Genomic DNA, 11,530 nt, shown 5'->3' with positions numbered 1-11,530 from the left:
TGCATGTTCATCCATAGCGTCTACACTACACACATGCTCCCGTAGCTTTTACTGCACGTATGTTTATAGCATTCATTCTGTGTATTCGTGCATAGTCTTTTATACGGAAAGTTCACTCAGGTTTGTCAGGATGTAGCCCTATTGCCGAACTCCTCTTCAGGTTAAGGGGTCAATGTCGGTTGCTACTGACTCGTTCAGAGCAATCGCATTGTTGTTTATTGTCATGTCCTGCAAGTTCTCAGGTCAGATACAACCTCCTCTGTTGTATTTCACGACTACGTTATCAGTTAGTTATAGTACACATATTCAACTATCCGGCACATGTACTCGTTCAAGGGTGGTCATCATTTTAGTGGCACTAATCGGCTGTTCAATGCCCGGTCACCTGACTCGTTCCTTCAGGGGTTGAATCGCGGTTGTTACTGACTCACATTCAGAGCAACCAATTTCAGGAATACTCAATGTTAACCTGTTGCCTGACTCCTCTTCAGGTTAAGGGGTAATGTCGGTTGCTACTGACTCGTATTCAGAGCAATTTTGTCGTTGGTGTATTTGTTATGACCTGACACGTTTTCAGGTCAGATACAACCTCGTCTGTTGTATTTCTCGATTACGTCATTTCGTTATAGTACACAGATTCAACTATCTGGCATAGTTGCCCGTTACGCTCATAGTCTGGTTACGTTCATAGCTTTATTTTGTTGTACTGCACATGGGTAATAGTTTTACTGCATTTCCATCCTTAGAGTCTACACTACACATATGCTCCCGTAGCTTTACTGTACTCATGCTCATAGCTTTCATACTGCATATTCGTGCATAGTGTTTATACGGAAAGCTTATACAGCTTTGTTAGGATGTTGCCCTATTTGCCTGACTCCTTCAGCTTAAGGAGTTAATGTCGGTTGCTACCGACAAATTTTCAGAGCAATTACATTGTGGTTCATTGTCACGACCTGAGACGTTCTCAGGACAGATACAGCCTCCTCCGTGGTATTTCATGACCACGTTATCAGTTACTTATAGTAGACATATTCAACTATCCGGCATAGTTGCACGTTGTCTATCTTTTGAGATATATGTTTACATTTTATTTTCTAGGCGTGTATGCTGTACTCATAATGATGTTACAGCATAAATTCATAACGTTTCTTACGTTTTCACGGTACTTACGCTCTCAGCTTGTGTATGATACATGCACCAGTACACAGCATTTGTTGCATACTACCATAGTTGTATGCGGGTAGGTTATGTGCATTCGTTCCTAGTGTTGAATAGCAGTTGCACCTCTGGCTGTACATATATTTACAATGCACGATTACAGTATTCATATGGTGCTTACATTCATTGCAGATATATCGAGCACATATTCTTTAACCTCCTACGTCTGCAGGGGGGATGCACCACATAGGTTATTGTTAGACATGTCTCAGAGCAATAACATATTGAGTAGCGACTTGTAGTTGGGTATACTGTTAGCAGGTTATGCCGTACATACGGTTAACATGTTTCATGCGGTGCACACAGGGGAGGTAGATCATTTGCTTAGGGTATTGGACCTTCAGAACAACACGCCAGCTTCATACAGGTATCTTGTCATGAATACTCATGATGTTACCCTGTTGCCTGACTCCTCTTCAGGTTAAAAGGGGTAATGCCAGTTGCTACTGACTCGTTTTCAGAGCAATTTTGTCGTGTGTTATATTTGTTATGACCTGACATGTTTTCAGGTCAGATACAACATCGTCTGTTGTATTTCTCAATGACGTTATCATTTCGTTATAGTACACAGATTCAACTATCCGGCATAATTGCACATTCTCTTTTAAGGAGGGCCAGCATTTAGTTGCAGATATATTGTGCATTTAATACAGTTTCATGACTCATTTCTTTAGGATCGGGGATTGAATCGTGGTTGCTGCTGTCTCATTTCAGAGCAATTGATTTGACATGGTTATGTAGGTAATCTGACACGTTTCAGATAGCATACAATCTCAATATGGCATTTCACATTTACGTATTTGAGAAGAAAAAAAAAAAAGAGTGGTTTACAAAGACCTGTGACGTTTACAGGCACAATGATTTCACAAAGACCTGTCATATCTACAGGCTTGATGGTTCCGCGGGGACCTGTGACGGGTTCAGGCACGACGGTGTCACAAAGACCTGTCAGGTCTACAGACATGATGGTTCACCTAAACACTGGTCACGTCTACAGATACGTTGCTCTCGCAGGGAGCTGTCATCTGCAATGGGTCATCACTTCCAAGTCCAGTTGGGTCAGTACAGTCGCTAGTTAGGTATGTCTGTTACAGTCTCAATCAGGTAAGGTGCCTTCGTGAACCTTGTCATGCGACATGACCCACACTGTCTATCAGGTAGATAGGTATTTCTTGTCATTTACCTGTCAGTTTAGTTTTTGCCTCTTAAATAGCAGGGGATTGGTGCTTGTCAGACCTGCCATGAAGTTAGCCTTTCCGTGTCCATTCGAAGTAATGTCACAAGTAGGGATGGTGATAGGTATAGTTCAGTTAGTATATTTGGCAGGGAAGGTTATTTTCAGGTTGATTCTTTACAGATGGACGTTACTACCACGGTTTCAAAGGTATGGTTACCACCTCTAGTAGTCACTAGTTGGTCAGGGCTACTCTTTCAGCACACTAGGTATAGTCTACTTCGGGTATGTGAAGATTGATGCTGGATGTAGGATGTTTTATTTCAGGAATTGTATTCATCCTAGCATGGTTGCTTTTTGCCCTCTATAGGCATGCCCTCATTGCGCGGTTATGGCACAACTCAGACCGCTATGCTAGGGTAAGATCTTGTATAGGTATGTAGGCAATCTTTCCTGTCACTACTACACGTATGGAGCCCCGATCACAAGTATAAAGCCTGATGGGCTGTATTTGTGCGAGGGGCGGAAGTAATTATCGCTCCCTGCACTTCCAGGTGGGGCTTATTGGGAACAGGTGGGGGCGTGTGTATATAACTTCCCCCTCTCCTACAGGGGCGGAGCACGTGTCATTTGTGGAACCCTCCCAACCCTCCCTTATCTTATTCCTTCACTATAGTGCATGCCCTCTATAGGCGTGCCCTCATTGCGCGGTTATGGCACAACGCAGACCGCTATGGTAGGGTAAGATCTTGTATAGGTATGTAGGCAATCTTTCCTGTCACTAGTACACGTATGGAGCCCCGATCACAAATTAATTTAACACAATATGAGAAAATGAGAAAAATTAGATTTACATAACAATCCATGGGTGTCCACACTAAGACAAGCATCCATATCTTGTCACAATATAAGTGATATAAGTCATGTTGTTGTGAAAAGGTGGTAGCCTCAAACAATATGTTGCATTTATAGAAGAGTTAAGAAAAAAAGACATCTGTAATAATTTCTTATCCAGACTATCCTTACACTTCTCCTGTGTGCAAAAATTAATGTGTGCATGGACCACAAGCTGTCTAGTTGATGATTTAACATACATTACAAATTCACAAACTCACATTTTACTGAAACAATTAAAGTGTGCCTGTCAAAAAAAATACATATCATAGAGGCATTAAAAAAGTTTTGGTTCAATGGGGTTTGGGTGTTTACTCCCCTGCTGATTGCTAAAACGAGCAGGAAGAAGAACTAAGTACGTATTTCCCTGTCTCTCTCCTTGCTGCAGAGGCAAATTCTATAAAAAGTCTATGTAGGAGATTTATCAAAACCTGTGTAGAGGAAAAATGGTGCAGTTGCCCATAGCAACCATTTGCATAGTTTATTTTTTATTTTTTACTTTTCTAACTTTATATCTGGCTGGTTTTGGAAAATCGGTGTTACCTCATGCATTTTTTCATTAATAAATAAATGTTAAAAACTGCAGTTCCTTTATTTTATCGACGCTATCTGGTTCTTTCCAGTACTCCTGGTGCTGCTAGCTACTGGGGTAATGATGGTATGGTGAGGGTTAGCAGTTTTATTGGCTGATACTAAACCCCAGCTTAGTCATGGATCCCCCACTGAGCCAAAATAAGTACAAAAAAAATTCACACATACATACACACACACACACAAAGTTTTTTTTCTAAATATTGAAATAAAAAAGAAACTCGAGGCCCATGCTTCTGTTCATGTCATGAAGTAGCCCTAGTTTTCCTAATTTTTTTTTATAAAAAACAGACTTACTTTTCCTTTCTCCACCGTCTTTGTGCTTCTGACTGGAAGACCCCATAGCAGTCAGCAGTTGAGAGCAAGCAAACACTGTAAATAGCAACAATGGCTTGCTGCGTTGTGTGGGGGAAAGATACCCTGGGTTTGGCACAACGTGCTCAGCCCAGGGAATCTATTACAGTAAGCTGGGGATGCTTAAAGTATGCCTAGCTTACTGTATGTAAGCAGTGAGGGTGCTCTTATACACTGGCTTTTTGGAATACACCTAAAAGTGTGTACGGTAGTTTATGGAAGCTTTTTTTTTTTTTTTTTTCTTTCAATAAGGTGTTTTTATCCATGGGTTTCAGACATTTGGTAGTTCATAGCAAACTATTTTCTTTTTAACCTCTACATCTAAACCATGTATCCAATTAGGAATGTCTTATAATGAATATTTATTTAAATCATCTTTCCTGTTTAGATAACTTTCAATTGCCAAAATAACTTATAGGTAATGTGTTACCATTTTTATAAATACAATTGTTCTATCGAGATAAAGCATTTCATTTATGCATTTAGTTTTAGGACAATGTAGTTTTAATGTTATTTATTAATAAAGTGTGTACTGGGGGCCTCCGTTATTGTAGCCTCTTTGTGGTGTCACTTCACAACACTTACACAGTTGCTTTATGGCAGGCACAGGGCATAGGAAAGTTAAGACCCAGAGTGTCTCATAGAAAATAATGGACTGCTAAGTGCACATGTGCAAAGCATGGGCTAGGTGAAATGAAAGGGGGAGTCAGCAGCCATTTTCCTGAAGTCCGTGAGGAGCAGTGACCTTTTAATGGAGCTGAGAGCATCAGAGAGGTGGATTGGGGAGAAGCACCACAAAGTCACACACATTACACAGTCCTGCCCTGGTCTTCTCACAGCTCACTCTGCAGACATGAGACAGGAGAAGATAAGGTTTATACAAAGTTAAGAACTGTAGTCACTTCCGTCCTCCAATCCCCCTGTTGACCTCTGTGACCTGCCTGTCAGTCCTGATGCTCAGCTTCCTGCACAATCCCGACCTCCTCACTGTGACATCTCTAATCCTGTGACATCTCTAATCCTGAATGGCTACAAACATTTTGGTACTAAGTAGATCAGGAGCCTTGGAAAGTTGTGTGTGACAGTCACACCCTGTAATGACTCATAGCCCTGTTATGATTACATAGCCTGATTGTCATACACATCTTTCCAAGGCTCCTGATCTTAGTACTGAAACATTTCTGGCCATTAAGGAGCCTGGGAAAGCTGTGTGTGGCAGTCAGACCCTATGATGACTCATGGCCCTGTAATGATAACAGAGCCTGACTGTCACACACATCTTTCCCATGCTCGTGAATGACCAGAAATGTGTCATTACTAAGCAGATCACATGCCATTCAGGAGCCTAGGAAATCTGTGTGAGACAGTCAGAGTCTGTTGTCATTAGAGGGCCATGAGTCATTACAGGGCGTAACTATAACACACAGCTTTACCGGGTTCCTTAATTATCATAAACATTTCAGTACGAAGCATACCATGTGCCCTTCAGGAGCTTGGGAAAGCTGTGTATGACAGCTAGGCCCTGTTATCATTACAGGACCATGAGTCATACTGGGTCTGTCATTCTTTACAACCTCTGCCCTGCCACTACTGTGATTTACTCACCCGGCTCCTCTGACTCTCCGTATTTTGGACCACTGCTCCTGTTCACCACTGCTCTGGAACATTTAGGGTATGTTCACACGAGTGAATGTTCAGATGAAAATTTTCAATGCGGAAATTCACTCTACAGCAGATCGCTGCCAGAACATGCCGGTGCTAGGACCACTTGGAAATGAGTTTTCTCATAGACAGCAATGCATTTCCATGCAGAGTCTGCAGAAAGAATAGACATGTCTATTCTTTCTGCAGAGCCTGTAATCAGGATTGTGCACGGTGCAGCAGAACCCCATTGATATCAAATGGAATTGCACACATAAATTCCATTGTGAGAACATAGCCTCACTGTGGAGAAGCATACTGTCCCCTCTCTTTCACCCTCTGTTAAAGGGGTACTCCGATGGAAACCTTTTTTTTTTTTTTTTTTTTTATCAACTGGTGCCAGAAAGTTAAACAGATTTTTAAATTACTTATATTAAAAAATCTTAACCCTTACATTACTCATTAGCAATGGAATACTACAGAGGAAATTATTTTCTTTTTGGAACACAGAGCTCTCTGCTAAATGACGAATACAGTGCTCTCTGCTGGCATCTCTGTACATTTTAAGAATTGTCCAGACTAGGAGAAAATCCCCATAGCAAACATATGCTGCTCTGGACAATTCCTAAAATGGACAGAGATGTCAGCAGAGAGCACTGTGCTTGTGATGTCAGCAGAGAGCACTGTGTTCCAAAAAGAAAATAATTTCCTCTTTAGCAGTCAGCAGCTAATAAGTACTGGAAGGATTAAGATTTTTTTTAATAGAAGTAATTTACAAATCTGTTTAACTTTATGGCACCAGTTGATTAAAAAAAATTCTATCAGAGTACCCCTTTAACTATTCAGGTGCTGTCCTGTTATGTTCATTAATGTGGATTTTAATGGATCTCACCAACATGTCACCTATTGATTTACCTCTCCTGTATACAAACTTTGGTTTCTCCTTAAACAGTATACCATACTTTGGGTCCGCTTTCAGTATCCCCCAGTACTTCGAGATTAAATTTTTGACCATCTTTGAATGTCCATCAAAGACAGAAAAAAATATGTTCAAATTTTTCTTCCTTTTTTTTATTTTTACTTTTCTCATTCTCAGTTCTTCTCTTGGTAATGCACCTACAATCTTCCCTGCTTCTTCGACTGATTTTTTATTATATCCCCTCTGTGTAAATATATTTACTAACTTCTTTTTATTCTTTTCAAATTCCTCTTGGGTATTGCAGATTCTCTTCGCTCTTTCCATCTGGCCTTTAGGTATCAATTTTATCATCATTTTTCATAACCCGTGCATCCAGATAGTGTATTTCCTGCATAATACTCTCACATGTAAATTCGATCAATCGGTGACAGCTGTAGAGGTAACGGACATATTCTTCCAATTCGGGACGCGTGCCCGATCACAACATAATCAAGTCGTCCACAAATCGGAGCCAAATTTTGACATGTATGCTTAGTGGACTTGGGGGCCACTGGGGACCTCAGTGTAGCAAATATTTTCATGAATACATTTGAAAATCAATATGTTCCAGCAAGTCCACTAAGCAAACATGTCAAAATTTGGCTCCGATTCGTGGACAACGTGTTTATGTTGTGGTCGGGCACGCGTCCCGAATTGGAAAAATATGTCCATTACCTCAACAGCTGTCACCGATTGATGTGAGAGTAGCTGTCACCCGATTTACATGTGAGAGTAGCATGCAGGAAATACACTATCTGGATGTACAGGTTATGAAAAATGATGATAAAATTGATACCTCTCTGTTTTCCAAGGAAACAGATCGTAATAACCTGCTCCATAGGAACAGTGGGCATGCACCACAAGTGTTTAAGGGTATACCTAAAGGCCATATGGTAAGAGCGAAGAGAATCTGCAGTACCCAAGAGGAATTTGAAAAGAATAAAAATAAGTTAGTAAATAAATATACACAGAGAGGATATAATAAAAATCAGTCGAAGAAGCAGGGAAGATTGTAGGTGCAATACCAAGAGAAGAACTGAGAATGAGAAAAGATAAAATTAAAAAAAGGAAGAAAAATGTGAACATATTTTTTTCTGTCTTTGATGGACATTCAAAGATGGTCAAAAATGTAATCTCAAAGTACTGGGGGATGCTGAAAGCGGACCCAAAGTATGGTATACAGTTTAAGAAGAAACCGAAGTTTGTATACAGGAGAGGTAAATCAATAGGTGACATGTTGGTGAGATCGGATATAAAGAAGAAGCGGGTATCGAAACAAACATTTCTGAAAGCCAGGAAAAATGGCACTTTGCATGTGGTTCATGTCAAAACTGTCATGCGATCACGAAAGGTGACACAGTAACCCATCCAATGAGGGGAACGAATATGCCCATACGGGGACGGTTCACTTGTGACACTAAAAAAGTAATATATCTGATCAAATGTCCTTGTGGTAAGATATATATCGGGCAAACTACTAGATCCATTAAAATCCCCATTAATGAACATAAAAGTACAATTAGGAACATGGCAAAAAAGAGTGTACAGGAAAAAGAAGAAAAAGAAAATTCTAAATATTGGGAAACAAGTGTCGCTAGACATTTTGTACAGAGCCAACACCAGGTCTGCGACTTGAAATGGATGGTATTGGAAGAACTAAATGGAACTAAAAGTGTAGAAATAAAAAAATAGGTTGTTGAAAAGGGAGTTTTTTTGGATTACGAAGTTAAATGCTATGTCCCCAAATCGTATCAATGAATATTGTAACTTTAATGTATTCTTATAAACACCGTTCTGAGGTAACTTTTGTGGATGTACCATTTACCACTATATTGATTTTATAATGATTTTAACTTTTAGATATGAAATCTCACGAGACTGAGGTCTATACAATGTGGTGGTGTGTTATTCACGTCAGGCTTGAGAAAGGGAGTGATCATGAAACTTTGCCAATCAAGCTCACCGGCTGGTGAGTCTTCTACGCTAGTCTCAGAAGAAAGCAAGGTTCACAGCGTGAATGGACATGTTCACATGGAGCTCCGGCTGGAACCGAAAAGGTCTGTTGTAATGCTGTGACCGCGTATCGGCGAGTATGCACTGAGTGATTTTGCATTGTGTCCAAGTACACTTTTCCTGTATGAAATAATCTTTGTATGAAGAAGTATTGGAAGTAAAAGTGTTAAAGTCTTGGAACACATCGGTTGTACGAGTGCTTTTTACATTGGACTAAATTATATAGTAGACCAGGGGGACCAGGTGGAGAAATAATAGCACAAGGCACTAAGATGGAGGGGGGGTGATAGGAATAATGGCACAAGAGATTAAGATGCATGGTTAGAGTTAATCATTACTCCCCCCCACCTCCATATTAATCCCCATGTGGCAATATTCCCCCTTCCATCTTGATCCACTTGTGCTATTATTATCGGATATGGCAAAAGGCGATCAGAGGGAGAGGGGGGATAATGACACAAGGGGATTAATATTCATCACCCACCCCCTCCATCTTAATCCCCTTGGCCATTCCCCCCTTCCTCTGATCCCCTTTTGCCATATCGGATAATAATGGCACAAGGGGATAAAGATGGAAGGGGGATAAAGATGGAGGGGGGAATAATGGCACAGGGGGATTAAAATGGAGGGGGAATAATGGCACAAGGAGATTACGAATCGCATTAATATAAAGGTAAGAACGCGTCTTTTGTCTGTGGGTACCCCACGCGGGTAAGTGCCGCACGAGGAGGGGGTACCGCGGACATACTTTCAGCCTTTGGGGGTACAGTCGCCAAAAAGGTTGAGAACCACTGCACTAGAGGCCTCAGAAGGGAAGGAGCGACATTGGGTTTTCGGAGAGTGAATATTGCTGTTGTGGTTTTTGGGGGGCATTTAGCAATAAGGAAGCCCCTATGGTGCCTGAACAGCCCAAAAAAAAAAAAAAATACACATGGCACACTATTTGGGAAACGACATTCCCCAAGGGACGTAAGAAGGGGTACAGTGAGCCTTAACATCCCACAGGTGATTGATGAACTTTCGTCAAAGTGGGACGGGTAAATGAAAAATTAGATTTTCTTTCAATAAAATGCTGGTGTTACCCCACATTTTTCATTTTCAAAAGGGGTAATAGGAAAAAAAAGCCCCCAAAATTTGTATGGAATACCCCATATGTGGATGTAAAGTGCTCTGCGGGCGAACTACAATGCTCAGAAGGGAAGGAATGCCATTCAGCTTTTGGAGAGGGAATTTGATTGGAATGGAAGTTGGGGGCCATGTGTGTATACAAAGCCCCCATGGTGCCAGAACATTGGACCCCCCCACATGTGACCCCATTTTGGAAACTACACCTCTTATGGAATGTAATAATGGGTCTAGTGAACATTTGCACCCCACTGGCGTTTCACAGACCTTTCGAACAGTGGGCTGTGCAAAGGAAAAATTTAATTTTTAATTTTTACGTACCACTGATCAAAAAATCGGTCAGACACCTGTGGGATGTAAATGCTCATTGCACTCCTTATTACATTCCATGAGGGATGTAGTTTCCGAAATGGGGGTCACATGTCGGGGAGTCCACTGTTCTGGCAGCATGGGGGGCTTTGTAAATGCACATGGCCTTCAATTCCAGCCAAATTCTCTCTGCAAAAAAACTAATTTTGCTCCTTCTCTTCTGAGCATTGTAGTGCACCCGTAGAGCTCTTAACATCCACATATGGGGTATTTACTTACTCATTATACTGATTGTTACGTTCCATGAGGGGTGTAGTTTCCAAAATGGGGTCACAAAACCGCTGTAACTATCAGCCACCCCTATGCAAATCACCAATTTAGGCCTCGAATGAACATGGTGCGCTCTCACTCCTGAGCTATGTTGTGCGCCCGCAGAGTACTTTACATACTTTTTACAAATTTCGGGGGTCTTTTTCTCCTTTTACCTCTTGTGAAAATTAAAAGTATGGGGCAAGACCAGCATTTTTTATGCAATTTCTCCCGAATAAGGAAATACCCCATATGTGGCACTAAACTATTGCCTTGAAATACGACAGGACTCTGGAGTGACAGAGCGCCATACGCATTTAAGACCAAAATTAAGGATTTGAATAGGGCGGACCTGGATGTTAGAATTAGACTTGCCTCCTCCACCAAAAATATCCTACGGCAGTGTTTCCCAAACAAGGTGCCTCCACCTGTTGCAAAACTCCGAGCATGCCAGGACAGTCAATGGCTGTCCAGCAATGCTGGGAGTTGTTTTGCAACAGCTGGAGGCTCTGTTCAGAAACAGTGCTGTACAATACATTATTCATTGGTATTGCAATAAGTGTAAGGGTATATGCAGTGTTTTACTCTTAATTTTGTGTTAGTGTCGTGTTTTTAGGAAACATTCACATGAGCGGGGGTTCACAGTGAACACATTTCCTGCCCTGACTTGAGCTGCGGCGGAAAATTTGCTGCAGTTCAAACTTGCCGAAGGAAACCCACTGTAAACCCTCGCCTGTGTGACTGTACCCTGTACATTCACATGGGGTGTGGGTGGGGAGGATGTCTCCAGCTGTGGCAAAAATTCAACTCCCAGTATGCACTGACAGACCGTGCATGCTGGGAGTTGTAGTTTTTCCACAACTGTAGGCACACTAGTGAGGAAACACTGAGGTAGTTAACAGACTAACTCAGTGTTTTCCAACCTGTGTACCTCCAGCGGT

Source organism: Hyla sarda, chromosome 2 (assembly GCF_029499605.1).
Source record: "Hyla sarda isolate aHylSar1 chromosome 2, aHylSar1.hap1, whole genome shotgun sequence".
NCBI lineage: Eukaryota > Metazoa > Chordata > Amphibia > Anura > Hylidae > Hyla > Hyla sarda.
Note: the sequence above shows the minus strand (reverse complement) of the source record.